This window comes from Monodelphis domestica, chromosome 7, assembly GCF_027887165.1.
Source record: "Monodelphis domestica isolate mMonDom1 chromosome 7, mMonDom1.pri, whole genome shotgun sequence".
Lineage (NCBI taxonomy): Eukaryota > Metazoa > Chordata > Mammalia > Didelphimorphia > Didelphidae > Monodelphis > Monodelphis domestica.
Window position 1 is genome coordinate 205297970 of NC_077233.1, and position 11460 is coordinate 205309429.

Here is an 11460-nt window from a genome sequence, read left to right on the forward strand (position 1 = left end):
GCCTCTATGTAAAATGGAGTTGCCAAGAAGAATTTACCAGTGGCTGAAGGGAGCAGACCTTACAGGTGAGAAAACTGAGAAATAAAATGAATTGTACAGGGTCACACAAGCCATGAAGTGTCTGAGTATTTGATTTGAGGATATGAATTCTTCCTGACTCCAAATTCAGAGCCATCGAATACCCATTATATAATACTTTGTGGCACGTCTTACAGAGGCAAATAAAAGGCTTGGTTTTAATATGTGTCCAAAAACCAGAAGAAGAAATTTCATGGTTTATCTAGTCATCTCATGTTGCAGAATATGTGATGAGTGCTTGCAAAAATAGACATGATGATAGTTATGACTTATGGTCAATATCTATCACAGAGGATGAAGAGGCAAAGAAATTCTATGAAAAACTTGAGTTGACATTCCAAATAAAATCAACATATAATTTATTACTCAATATCTTCAACAGAAATATAGACACAGGAAAGGCTAGAAAAAACTATTTAGAAAATATGGCTGTGGCTCAAGAATAGAAAGAAATTCCAAACATCAACAGAAGTCAACATCTATACAAGATGAGTATTTTCTTCAATGGGTGTATTGGAAAGTATAGAACATAGGAAACATTAAATGATGTCATACACTCAGAAAAACAAATTGACTATATTTTTAAAGAAAGGAAATGACTGACTTTTCACATGGGAGTCATTATTTACTCAGCTGTTTCTACATAGTGAGGCCATCCACCTGTTAGAGTAAAGAAAAAAAATTAATGCAAAATAAGAAGTATAAAAAAATACAATGAAAATATTCTGTCTAGTTATAGCAGCTTTAATCTGACATATGCAAGCAAAGAATGATATTGGGAAATGGAGAATGGATAAAAGAACAGACATAAATATAGACAATTAAGATTAGAAACTTAATGATGTATCTTAATTGCCTCAGTGAGGAAGCCAAAAGAGTTCTAAAACAGCCTTAAAGAGCAAAAATCAGATTTCCTTGTCAAGACATTTAAAAACCAAAGGCAATACAGTTTAGAATAATAACCTTATTTGTAAAATTCTGCTGGAGAGGATGGTGGAATATTATGAGCTATATCACTTCATAAAACAATTAGAAACTTAGAGGGAAAATAAGTTTGCAGAAATCTTTGTGTGGGACATAGGTATGTAGATATTTCTAAAAGCATTTGTGAATGAAACTTGACAGAGGACAACAGACAAAAATCCTTCAAAGGTACATTGCTACTATTATAAAGAATTATTTTTTCCTATCAATGCCAATGGAGTCATTACATAATGGACTCATCATCCCTCTAGAGGAAATGGCAGTGGCATTAATGAAAACAACAGAAAGAGCATCTGGACAAGACTAATTATACAAAAAGGAGGCCCATGCTGCAAGCCTTACAATTTTTAAAGGAATTGAAGGAACCTATTCTTGAGATATCTGAAAGGACAGGATAATTCAATTGTAATTGAAAAACTTGTTGGTGCTATTACAAACAAAAAAGGCATTTGAGAGAACATCAATAAATAGTGATCCCTATGCCTATTTTCTCCTCTCTACAAAGTCTTTGAGAGTAATCTAGACAAATATCGAGGGTATGTTTGATAAATGTAATAAAATTTGATAAATATAATAAAAATCCAGAAAGTCTTTGGCAAACAATATTAACTAATAGGTGACATCATAGTGATGTAATTGACTAAAAGAATACAAGATGTAATTTTTGTTTATTGGCTACAAAAATCATTTGATTTAATAAGGGAGACAATGTAGCCTTATAGATGCTAGTCCCACAAAGTATCTCTTGTGAATGTATTAAAATAATGAAATGTTCCTCAGTGTTTGAAGCTATAGGGAAACCTTTGTTTAATCCTATGATTATTAATATGAAGTTTGGCATAAAGTATGACAGTGTATGCTTATCATTGTTAAGGATAATCTCCAGGCAGAAGAATGATTCCATATAGATCAGGGGTTCTTACAATTTTTTTGTGTATGTCATGCTCCTTTAGCAAGCTGGTGAAACCTATTGACCTCTTCTCTAAACAATATTTTTAAATGCATAAAATAAAACACATACATTTAGGAAGGAAATGAATTATGTTAAATATAGTTATTAAAATATTTTTCAAATTGTGGACCTCAGGTTATGAACTCTCAGTGGTCTTTCTGGTAAGTTTTTCTAGGGGTTACTTTTTTTCAGAGGACATTGTGTTAATTATATCAAAAATCTAAATGAGATTTTCATTGACACAAGTGAGTTTGACCTAACAATCTATCTGAAATATCCCAGTGAATGAAGAATATCTATTTCCCAAGCTAAATATAACCTAATCAATAGACCACTGAGTAGACCCATCATTACAATTTGTTTTGAATACACACTGTAGACAGACAAAAAACTGTTCCAGGATTGACTAGTAGGAAAAGAGTGGGTCAGATGGTATTTGGAGAATTGTCCAGTAAATTCACTCAAGTGGTAGTTCCTTTAGATATAAATTTTGTAGATCATATCGTTTCCTGAAAGGTAGCATGGCATGGTGGAGAGAGAGCTATAATAATACTAATAATCATGATGGTGATTATGACAATAACAATAATGACAGGCAGCTAGATGGTAGTGGATAGAGTGCTAGGCATGGAGTCAGAAAGATCAGAGTTCAAATCTAGCTTTGGATATTTACTAGCTATGGGATCTTGGGCAAGTCACTTAGCCTCTCTTTTTACAGTTTTTCAACTGCAAAATGGAGAAAATAATAATAATATTTATGTCCCAGGTCTATTGTAATGATAAGATAGGATAATATTTGTAACATGTTAAGCATAGTGCAGATACTTTTTGGGTATTGTAAAAGATAGTAATTCCTGAGGTGTATATTGATTCTCTAGATGACTAATGGATCAAGGTTTACCTACCCTCCTCCCTCAATGCCTCCTGTTTCCTCCTTCTTCAAAAACCTTCAGCTTCTCCCTCCCTTCAAGTCACTCAGGGTGAACTATGAGATTTCAGAGGAAATACTCTTTTCTCTTCTTTTCTCAGGTAAGGGTTTATTTGGGGAAGACAGGACAAGGGTGGAGGATAAGGTAAGAGGGATAGGTTTCCCTATTCTCTACAAGGAGCCTTGGTTAGGACAATATTGGGGAAATGACAATCAGTCACTAGCAGAGTCAGTCAGAGAGATAAGGAGGACAACTGTTTGTCTTCTTTCTTCTTTTTCTTCTAACCAACTAGGTAAATATCAGAGATACAAATTAGCTCTTCAGGCTCAGCCACTACCATCAGCCCACACCAAAAGCCTCTCTGCCCAATTTAGCTGTTGGTTTAGCTCCAACTGTTTTTCCTGGTAACATTCCAAATGGAATGTTCCTTTTGACTGACCGATGATGTCCTTTGCATGCATGTATATTCTCTCTTTTACATCCCTCCCTTTTTTGTCTTAAAAAAAAATTTGCAACCGCAAATTTTAATGATACTCACCATTTGGATATTTCTAGCTATCTATTCTTACCCTATACCATCTTAAACATTCCTTTACCCTCCCAAAACAACAAATTCTAACTTATCTTAGCTATTCTTGTCTACCTAGTTCTATGCTAAGATTGGGTATAGGAAAATGCTTTAGGTAATAGGGATTTACATGAACATGGTTTTTACATAACAACAAAACATATAACAATTTTCAAACCATTCCAACAATTTCCATAACATTTTGAATATGCAACTGTCTTATTTCCTGATGTATATAAATTCAACTAAGTAAAATTTCTAGCGCTAACAATTGCTAACCAAAATCATAATGCAATCTAGCTTCTATACTTAAGTAGTTCTATGTCTATCTCTATTTTCCTAAGACTTGAACAAATTTACTAAGCTGTCACTATTGCCAGTCATTAGAATATTAATAAACTATTCTAATATAGTTCATTTATTAGTACATTAGTATCTACATGTGTACATAAGTTGTACTTAGTACAAATTTACATATGTGCATCCATATAAATTGTTCATGATTTCTATGTAAACTCAGGCAGATAAGAAATATCTTGTCTGTTTGAATTTTCCACAGAAATTTTATATCAGTGTGACTTTGTTTGGCAACTATGCAGTATGTTGTATACTTACCCATTCCATGAGATATCTTCCTTTTCTATGTAGGATATATATGCATATATGTGATTTTAACATGTATGATGTATTCTTACATATCCTCATGATCACAAGTCCCCCAAATTCACAGTCCTTCCATGTCCTTTTATGTTGATTATATAAATTCTGTCTTCATCTTCTGGTCAGCATAGCACTCTCCTATTTTCTTTCACTCTTGATTGAAGACCTGTGTTCTTCAATTCAGGAACAACTGGAACAATCATGAACATGCATGTGTGTAAGGTATTTACAAATGCATGTATGTAAGATTGAAATTCTTATGTTCATGGAAGTAAGCTGAATTCTTCATGAATGCTTGTCAGGATACATCAGTTATTCTTCATGTGTGGAAGTAAGCATTACATATGTATATCTTCATGGGTGGGTGTAAGCATAATAGCTTTGTGCATAAGTTCTTAGAATTTTGTTAAGAATATTGATTTGAAGTTTTCTAATCTTTTGATGTTTGACTTTTCTCACAAAGAAATTAATTGAATGTTTTCTTATGTCTTAGAAATAGAATTTGGATTTAATGTATTTTCATTTTGATAATGGAGTTACGTTTGCATTTGTGATAACCTTGTTTCTTTCTGTTCTGTTACTATGGCTGGCAGAGACTTTGTATATAATGTAGAGATCTTTCTGTGGCTGTTACTCTTTTAAATGAATATTTCTTTCTGTTTCTTTGTTTTGTTGGCTTTTGCAGTGCTTTCCTTTGTTTTCCATAGGCTTTCATTCACAAGGACTGTTATTGTTGGTTATTTTCCTAGGGTTACTCAACATTATGGGTGTGATACAATTTTACATGTGAAGCATGGAACCATGGATCTCTTTGATCAACCTTTATAGATGTTGGGGTTGTCATTATGACCATTGTTGGTCTGATCCATCTAGGTTCTGTAGGAGATTCTCTATTAAAATTCTTGACATATACCTTGTCACCTGATTTTATCTTATGCAATGAAAAATCTAGTGGTATTCTTTGCATGAGCAAACCCACTTTCCTTAGTTCTTCAATTCTATGTTGTATCTGTTTTAAATATTCATGAAGAACACATTCCCCTTTTAACATGGACAAGTAAGTTGGCTTTACTGTCCTACCATGCCAAAGTGGCTGAACATATAGCATTTCAAATGGTGATATAAGCAAGTCAGTCCTAGGCCTGGTTCTTATGTTGAACAAAGCAAGAGGCAAAACATCTGTTCATTTTAAGTGTGTTTCTGAACAGAGTTTACCTATTTGTGTCTTCAACTCTTTGTTTATGCTCTCAAATTGACCGGAACTTTGGGGCTGATAAACTGAATGGTAGTTGCACTTAATCCCCAAGTTCTTATAGATTTCTTGAAGAACCTGGGAAGTGAAGTGGGATCCCTTGTCCAAATCTATGGTATCAGGAATGCCATGTCTAGCTATAATCTCCTTTAATAGAAATCTCACTACCGTTGCAGTGTCATTTTTCTTGGATGGACATGCTTCAATCCATCTAGTCAGTCTATCCACAATCACCAATGTATATTTGTATCCCTTGTCTTTAAGCATGTTGATATAATCAATTTGAATACACTGGAAAGGTATATATCTGAGTGGTCTGCCTCCCAATGCTATGCTCTTAAAATGTCCTTGATTATATCTTCTGCATGTTTCACATGCCTGACAAGTTCTAATAGCATTTGTTGTTATTCCTGGTGCTGTCCAATACCTCTGTATGGTATCCAGAATCCCTTGCACTCCGTAATGTCCCTTTGCTTGAATTATGGTGCATAGATGTTGATACAACTTTTTAGGGAGAATAGGTTTACCCTCTTGAGCAATCCAGATGCCTTTGATTAGTTTAGCACCTAGCTGCTCTTTCCATGACTGTATTTCTTCTCCATCTTCTCCATCATAGGCTTCAATGAGATTCTACCTTTCAGTCAGAGAGAAATTCAGCACACGGTGGGGCCTGGACCTTGCAGCATATTTTGATGTTATGTCTGCTCTGTCATTCCCTAGGGATATTCTGTCCTTTCCATGAGTATGCGCTTTACAATAGATTATGGTCACCTCTTTAGGAAAGTCTACAGCACTTATAATATGATCTCTTAGGTTGCCATATGCAATTGGTTTCCTAGCTGAAGTTTTATACCCTCTGTTTTTCTGTAAGTATGATGACCAATGTACAGTGGAGAAAGCATAGTGTGAATGCAGAAAAATATTAGCTCTTTTCCCTCTAGCTAATTCTAAGGCCATGAGTAGAATCTTGAGCTCAGCTCCTTAGGCACTGACATGACTTGGCAGTGATGCTTGCCAAAGTGTTCTGTCGTTGTCAACTACAGATGCCCCTGTGAATTTTCTCCCATCGCGAACATAGGATGACCCATCTGTGTATAACTCTATTTCTGGATCAATAAGAGGTGTGTCTTTAAGGTGTTCATTTGGTTTGTGTGTGAGTTCTACTATTTGGCCACAATCATGTAATACTTCTCCACCCATTGGCAAATCAGGAATCAGAGTCGCTGGGTTCAATGTTGCACATCTATGAATTGTGATGTTATCATTGCCTAACAAAGTGACTTCATACTGGGATATTCTTGAATTGGTGAATGAATAAATATTCTGCAACTGTAACAGTTTTTCAATTTGTTGTACAGTATACACGTGCAATTTACATCCCAGTACTATATCATATGACTTCTTGACCATCAGAACTGTAGCTACTATGCTCCTGAGGCAATGCACCATTCCTTGTGCAACCGAGTCGAAGACAGAACTGTAAAATGCAATAGCCCTTAGATTTAACTCAAAATACTGTGCTAGCATTCCAGAAGGGATGCCTTTTGCTTCATGGACATACAAGTGGAATTCTTTCTTATAATCAGATATTTCCAAAGCTGGAGATGATAAAATAGCTCCTTTCAACTGTGACAAAGCATGTAAATGTTCTTTATTCCATTGTAATGGTTCTTTAATGTCTTTCTTTGTCAAATCAGTTAAACATTTGGAAATATGAGAATATCCCACTATGTATTGTCTCAAGAAACCAGCAACCCCTAGAAAAGCTCTAAGTTCTTTCTTAGTTTTAGGGATGCCTAGCTTCAGTATGTCTGCTATTCTTTTCTTAGAGATATTCCTGGTGCCCCCCTCCAGGACAAATCCTAAATATTCCACTGTTGGAAGGATCCACTGAATCTTCTTTTTTGAAACTTTATGTCCTCTCTTATAAAGTTCTATCAGTAATTTCTTTGAATCCTCCAAACATGTTTTTGGGTCAGGAGATGCTAGCAGCAAATCATCCACATAGTGTATTAATCTGCTATGTTTGAAAGTTATGGTGACTAGATCTCTTTGCAAAAGTTGACAAAATATTAAAGCAGACTCACAACATCCTTGCACTAATCTAGTATAGCACAGCTGAGTTTGTCCCCATTGGAAAGCAAAAATATTTTGAGAATCAGGGTGCAACAGTATGGTAAAGTAAATGTTGCTCAAGTCCAACAGCTTCTGCAGGTATTTGGGTTATGATATCATTTGGTGAAGGTGTGACAGGGAATCTTTTCCTTATATAATTTTTCCTTTTCCTTATAAAATTATTCACAGCCCTCAGATCCTTGACAAATCTCTAGGCGGGAGTGCCATCTTCATTTAGCTTGTTCTTTTTAATAGCTAGAATTGGGCTATTGTATTCAGCTACCGTAGGTCTGAATATGCCTTGCTCAAGCAAACTGTTTATGATAGGCGTTATCTGTTCTTTTGCTTCTCTACTCATTTTGTATTGCTGTATCTTAGGTGGTATTCCTTCCCTGACTTCAATCCTGACTGGAGTAATCAACTTGATCCTACCCACATCATTTTGATGTTTTGCAAATACCCCTTGTGGTATATCTTTTGATATGTCATACATAGATGTAACAACTTGAATTTTTTTCAGGTTCTTCTTCTTCTAGTTGTTCTACGTATAAGAATGGGTATTGTTTCAGTGAATTCTTGGGTAAATGAAAATAAAATTTCCTAGATTTCTCACATTATAAAGGCACTTGAATCTTACACAAAAAATCTCATCCTAAAATGTTATCTGGACATAAGGGAATCAACAAGAAGATATGATCTATGGAGAGAGGACCCACTTTGGCCATAGGGCTTTTAAGTTCAGGGACCTGTTGTATTTGTCCCATTGCTCCAGCTACAGAAACCATAGCCCCTGTGTTGGTATCCCCTGGACATGTCTTTAGGACAGATTTTGAAGCATCAGTATCTAAGAGAGCCTTGTAGTTTTTCTTTCCCACCTTACTCCATACATATGGTTCTGGCCAGTGTGTAGCTAAGGTGTTCATTGCCATCGAATCACTGTTCATTCCTTTGTTTTCATTAGGGACTGTTATTTATTGTCTCATCTGGGGTGCCAATCTGTAATAGATAGTAATTCCTGAGGGTGTATATTGATTGATTCTGGATAACTAATGGATCAAGTTTGCCTACCCTCCTCCCAGTTTTCCTCTCTCTTCAAAAGTCTTCAGCTTCCCCCTCCCTTCAAGTCACTCAGGGTAAACAATGAGATTTCAGAGGAAATACTCTTTCTTTCTTCTTTTCTCAAGTAAGGGTTTATTTGGGGAAGGTAGGACAAGAGTAGAGGATAAGGTAAGCAGGATAGGTTTCCCTATTCTCTACAAGGAGTCTTGTTTAGGAAGATATTGGGGAAATGGCAATCAGTCACTATCAGGGACAGTCTAAGAGATAGGAGGACAATTGTCTGTCTTCTTTCTTCTTCTACCAACTAGCCAGATAAATCTCAGAGATACAAATAGGTTCTTCTACACCATCAACCACAAGCCAAAGCTTCTCCCCAGTTCAGAAGCCAAAGGACAGTCCAGCTCAGTTTAGCTGTTGGCTTAGCTCCAACTGTTTTTCCCAGTAACATTCCAAATGGAATGTTCCTTTTTGTTTGACAGATGATATCCTTTGCATGAATGTATAAATGCTAGCTACTGTTACTATTTTCATCAATCAATTTACTCCTGGGGACAAAAAAAACTATCATTTTAACACTAATATTCTTATAGTGATGCCATTTGGTTTCACAATAAACACCCCAATCTTTAAAGAACTGGATTAAGTTCAATGGAGTGGCTTCTTGTAGAATGCAGTTTAGTGTTATGAATGCTGTAGTGCTAGTCAGGAAGACCTGGGTAAAAATTCTGTTTCTGATTTTTAATAGCTATTTGGCCATCAGCAAGTCATTTAACTTCTCTGTGACTTAGTTCCCTCATGAAATGAAATTTTAGTACCCATAGTCCATGCTTCATAGAGTTGTTGTGAGGTTTCAATAAGATGTTGTATTCAATGGGCTTTGCAAATTTTAAGGTGTTCTATGTTTTATAATTTTTGTTTTTGTTATTATTGTTGTCACTATGGTGGGTATAAATAAGTTATAGCACATTTTCTTCAATGATTTGTATTAAGTAAAGGGCATAAGGGAAGTTGGGTGGTGCAATGGATAGAGAGCTGAACCTGAAATCAGAAAGACTCCTCTTCCTGAGTTCAAATCTGGCTTCAGAGTCTTAACTAGCTGTGTAATCATGGGGAAGTTATTTAAACTCGTTTGACTCTGTACTTCATTTATAAAAATAAGCTGGAGAAGGAAATGGCAGACTAGTCCAATATCTTTGCTAAGAGATCCTTGAATGGGGTCATGAAGAATCAGACATGACTGAAGTGACTGAACAACAGTATAGTTTAAAAGAAATCATCCAGGAAATGTGTGATTGGCCTGGTCATATAGAAACCCAGTAGCCTTCATGCTTCAGTGGTACCCATATGATGCTGTAAATCCTAGAAGAAATCAGCTTACACATTGCATTGACACTCCAGACACCCCCTACTACTCAGCCTCTCCTTTCCATTCAGGATTTATGGAGGGACAGGGACAATAGTTTAAAAGAATGAGGATGAGTGGATGGATTGTTGTCTAACTGTGGGATGGATTTCCTCACATTGAAGATATGAAAGATTTATTTAAAACTTAATATACTGAAACAGTTTTAAAAGGAGCACCTGATTTATACATGTGGTTTGAAATTTTACATTAATATTAGATATAATTTATCTAATTTAATTCTACTTCCTTCAATTAGGCAAATATTTATTAAGTACCTACTATGTTCAGAGGACATGGGGATGTAAAGATGAAAAATGCCATATCCCTGTCCTCAAGTAGGTTCATTAAAATAAAGGGGTGATGGGGGCAGCTGGGTCACTCAGTGGATTGAGAGCCAGGCCTAAAGACAGGAGGTCCTAGGTTCAAATCTGGCCTCAAACACTTCCCAGCTGTGTGACCCTGGGCAAGTCACTTAACCTCCACTGCCTAGCCCTTTCCACTCTTCTGCCTTGGAACCAATACACAGTATTGATTCCAAGACAAAAGGTAAGGGTTTAAAAAAATAAAAAATAAAATAAAGGGGACATGATGAATAAAAATGCCTAATAGAAGATAAAATGTGATATGGACAAAAAAAAAGAAAAGAATCAGAAGAATGTTCTAAGAGGATTAGGAAGGAGAGATCACTTTCACAGGGAAGGTTCCATGAAGTAGGTGAGAAATAAAGGAAGGAATCATCTTTTCTTTGTTCAGAGACTTCCAGGGAGGTGTGTCTTATGAGGGTCGGAGGGAGCTCACAATTTCCTGAGACCACCAGTTCTCTTTTTAGATGATGTCAATTTTTCATGAAACATTTCCTCAATTAAATCTAAGTTTTATATTCTGTAACTTTTATCTATCACTTCTACTTCTGCCCTCTGGCTCCATACAGAACACATACAATTCTTTTTCAACATGACAGCCTTGGAATACCTGAAGGCAGCTACCATGTTCCCCTCTGAGTCTCCTCTTTGCAGGCTAAACACTCACAGTGTATTTGACTTGTCTTCATATGACATGACCTGGAGGCCCATATTGGCCTAACTCCTTTGGATCTTCTCCAGCTTATCAACGTAGTTTCTAAAAGCACAGAAGGAAGAATAAGAGGATCCAGAATCCAGTAAAACTGAACTTCAGATCTATTTTTGCTAATTTGTGTCTAAGTGACAGAGGGTGTGGTGGTTGAACGATGCCAGTTACTCCTTCAGGATTAACCCCATAAAATGCTGACGCTGAATTTTAAAAGTCAGCTTCTGGTAAAATGACATTTGGGATTTGGCTACAATCTAGTTTCTTAAAAAAAAAAGTAAAATAAAAGCTCTTGGGCATAAGAAGCCAATGAGAACTGACCAGATTTGGGGCCTTCCTGTAAAATAAGCATATTGGGCTAAATGGCCCTAGACGTCCTTTCTGGCTTCA

At 36.0% G+C, this 11460-nt stretch overlaps 1 long non-coding RNA gene across 1 annotated transcript; it reads right to left on the reverse strand.

Annotated features, from left to right (window-relative positions):
* Positions 1-420: 420 nt before the first annotated feature.
* Positions 421-9021, reverse strand: LOC130455613 (uncharacterized). The gene is made up of 2 exons (XR_008913672.1): positions 4127-9021; positions 421-738 (listed from the first exon to the last, which is right to left on the reverse strand). It is a non-coding gene; the product is annotated as an uncharacterized LOC130455613 (long non-coding RNA).
* Between the last annotated feature and the right edge of the window lie 2439 nt (positions 9022-11460).